Here is a 4,294-nt window from a genome sequence, read left to right on the forward strand (position 1 = left end):
TTTTCCAGGTATTTAATTCCTTTTATATAAAGTGATTGTAAAAATTGTTGTAAGAATTCCGTTTAAAATTTTGAAAGCAGATATTATTATTATTTCTCGGTAAACTACTGACTTTCAGCATTTTAATCTATGTCAATAAACCACTCATTTGTTTTCTTTAAAAGTTTTACAGAAATTCTTGCAACAAATTTCGGGATAAACTATATATAAATGAACGTAATATAAGAAAAATTAACTGTGACTATATCAACTCAATTCTTATAAATTAATCTCAATATTTTAGTGCTCATTTCTTCTAGCAAAGAATGTTGTTGTTTTTAACTTTCTTAAAATTCTTTTATTTCTTACTTTTTCATCTTAAGATTCATCAAGCTTTTAAGAGAATTGCACCTTATTTTCTCCAATAATTTCGAACCTTCTAAATTTGGTGCTGGTAGTAAAACTAGATACGAGTTCAGATGTATTTGTATTGTTTAATAAAATAATAATTAAGCTACGTTTAAAAACAGATGATGAAATCTGATATCCCAGCAACTAATACTTTCCTGCCATTTTTTTTAAAAACTATTTATTTCCCCTGCAGATGACTTTATGTTATTTGATAAAGAATAACACATTTTTAGTAGTTAATCTCATGAAAATAAAAATTAACTGTAATTTGTATCATTTTGCATGACGCTGTAGCTCGAGGCCACCTCATAATAGTCAAAATTTACCACAATAAAGCAGTTTTCTACAGTACATATCCTTTTCGATGGACCTTGAAAAACCAATTAAAATAATGCAGTATTACTTATATTAATATATTTGAAATCTATTAAAATCCGAACCAATTATAATAATTCAAAAAGTAGTTATCCGTTGCGAGTAAAGAAAAAACCATTGCGGTATGGGATTTAAGTAATTATCTGCGACTGCAGGTAGTTCCGTTTTATTTAGTTGTCAAATTATGCAAATATGCTTTCAAACCAATTTAAAAGCTTTTAGAAGTTAAACACGTCAGATATAAATTTAATTCGTGCTATCTTTTGAGCTATATATCACAGAATTGTTAAAAAAAGTTATAGTTTCGAAGTCTTAGTGGAATCCTAGACTTGGTGACATATTTCGATAAATGAGAACATTTGTTCGAGAAAAGAAACAACTATATGACTTTGCAAGAGCAATAGATTTGATTCAACCATTGAAAACGGAGATTATGCCGTAACAAATCAAATGCGAGATAAGGAATTTTCACTTTGTCACGTGGTAGAAGAAAATAGCCTGTAACGAACAATATTTATTATTCTTTTATCAGTTTCTTTAACTACGAACAGAAAGATGTATATTTGTTGCGATTTTCAGGTATAATTTTTATTAACTGTTAAATGATTATTCAATAAGTTTTGTTTTCCTAATTTCACACGATTTAAGAAAGCAAACAAGAAGAAGCAACGTAGTTTCAATAGTTGGCAATGTTGATAAACGTTCGCGCTGGAAGTTTGGCATCTATTTGGCATACACTTAAATGCAGACTCTCTTCTAAGGGATAACAATTTCATCTTGATTTGACAACAGAGTATAACTACTGAGTTAGTTAAATCATATTGTCATTAAAAATTTTATTTACAAATTTACACTTAATGTACACTTATTAATTTTATTTCAGCTCTGAAGTGCTAGACAGACAAAAAAAATTTTCTCGCCTCTATTTACAAAAAAAAAAAAATAATAAAAAAAAACATAAAGAAAATCAATATTCAAAATATTATCCGATGTAGTGCGAAAACCTTATTAGTGACTGAAACCATAAATGAATGTAGTTATGGAAAAACCGAAATGCGTTTATTGTTAAAAAAAAAAAAAAAAAAACACTGATATAAATTTTTTAAAAAAAGTTTAAACGGTTAAAATTTTTTCCACATGACGCTAAAAGTTAAAAAAAAAAATCAAAAAATTAAGACGTCAGTCGATTTTTTTAAAAAAAGAAACTGACTCTCATCTACGGGCATTATTTGTTCAGGCTTAACTAGGCGTATATCGTTAGTATTAGCAGCTTGCACTGACCCCGTTACTGACATAAATTATCCTCAGTGATAGACGGATCATTGGTGAGAGTACCCTTGCCGTCACGCTGGTAATGGGAGGTTTTCGTGTCTTTACAAGGCTACAGAGTTGAACATTGGCAGTCGTAAACTCAAAAATTGGATCGGTTGTTCGCTGACGATCATAAATTTGAAAATTTTTTTTGAATTCAAACTGCTTTATTCATTTTGTCAATTATCTTTGCTTTGTTCCGATACCTCATTTGAGTTTATAAGACATATTTGTATTCAGATTGTAACTGTTCTACCGGGTAATGGATTTACAAAGTTCCACACTTGCATATGCTTACTTCACTTCATTAAAATAAAAAACACAGTTAGTATTAAAAATAGTTAGTATGCAATGTATTTTTGAAATCAATACATTGTTATTGCAAATAATTTCCTGATTGTTAAGATACCTCATTTCTGTCAGATACCTCATGTCAATTATCTTTGCTTTGTTCCGATACCTCATTTGAGTTTATAAGACATATTTGTATTCAGATTGTAGCTGTTCTACCGGGTAATGGATTTACAAAGTTCCACACTTGCATATGCTTACTTCACTTCATTAAAATAAAAAATACAGTTAGTATTAAAAATAGTTAGTATGCAATGTATTTTTGAAATCAATACACTGTTATTGCAAATAATTTCCTGATTGTTAAGATACCTCATTTCTACAGAGATGCTTAGCTTAGTAGACTGCAGCAATGAGGTATCGTAAGAATCTTAGTGGTTAAGCTTAGAAGGCAAGCTTAACCACTTTTAGCTATGAAATACAGTTTGAAAAAAAAAGAAATGCTAATTTTACTTCGGTATTCAAATAGATAAGAACCAGAAAATGTGAAATATATTTATTAATCATTTGGAAATGCAAAATTTTCGTTTTCAATTTAAAAGAAAAAAGTCCACCGAATATTTCTTTGCTTTCGTTTTGCTTTGCTATAGTAAAAACTTTTAATATTTTTAAGAGAAAAAAAGATAAGTTATTATAAAAATAATTAAATACTGAAATTTATATTAATAATTAATGCTTTAAGATTAATTTTAACAGAACTTTGGAGTCACTAGTTGAACAGTCCAACTTGTGACTTCGAATCTAACTGCATTGTCGTCTAATACTCAACAAAATTTTTTTCCAAATTTTTTAAGGTATTAATATTATAAACCAATTGTAAATTTTAAATTTTGTATTTCTTTTTCCCGTTTACAATTAAAGTTAGAAAACATAGTGATGCATTTTAATTCAATAAAAATTCTGTATGATTACATAACAGTTGACGAAGTAAATTTTAAAGAATATTGAAATTTTACAAAATAACTACATATCAATATCTTACACTTGTAAATACATAAATTGTTTATGACAAAAAAAATGTTTAGGGAGCATTCATTAATTAAGGACACTATTGCAAAGCCTTCACTTAACTCATTCCCATATTTTTCTAATTTATTTACTAACCTGTCTAAATAAATTAGGTTCCGAAAGTAAAACCTAACTTATTAGTGATTCATTTATTAATCTTGAGTGTTTATAATTCAAGGGATTTTCTGTGTTCTTTTTCAATAATTCGATTAAAAATAGACTTGTTGAGGTCTAAATGTGATTTGTTTATAACACCGATACAAAAAAATTTTAAAATTTGCTGATTATTTTAATTTTTACTAATTTTTCTTCATTGTCTCATTTGTTTTCGCAAGCTTCAAATTGGCATATTAATCAGGTTTTTTAAAAGGCATCCATTTGCTCTCGAATAAATATTTATATTGAATTCATGTTTAACAGCCTGAATCAAATTAGTCATTAAATTCATGTACTTGTCAAAGTAGTGCTTTTCACCGTTTTTTTTTCCAATGTTCTTTTTCCATGTTTTTTCTTCATCAAGTAGATCCTATTAGATAATCCAAATAGATCATATTTTAACATCAGATTTGCACAATACAATCTGCTGAACTTTTCTCCTATTTGGATCGATGCAAAACTGTCATGACGGCATAGCTTTGAAGAAATACCATGTTTGTTAAGAATTTTGTGTAGCATTTCTTATTAATATTTTCAAATTATTATTTGAGTGAGGAAAACACAGAAAGTTTTTCTGAATCTGGCTAATCACTAGTGAAGGGGGAGGGTTGAATAATATTCAAAATGTTTAATTGCTTGATGAATTTGGAAGACGGGTCTATTCATTACAATATAGAAGGTTACCAATATCATATTTCAAAAA

This window comes from Parasteatoda tepidariorum, chromosome 4, assembly GCF_982258835.1.
Source record: "Parasteatoda tepidariorum strain Cologne lab strain chromosome 4, Ptep-v5.0, whole genome shotgun sequence".
NCBI lineage: Eukaryota > Metazoa > Arthropoda > Arachnida > Araneae > Theridiidae > Parasteatoda > Parasteatoda tepidariorum.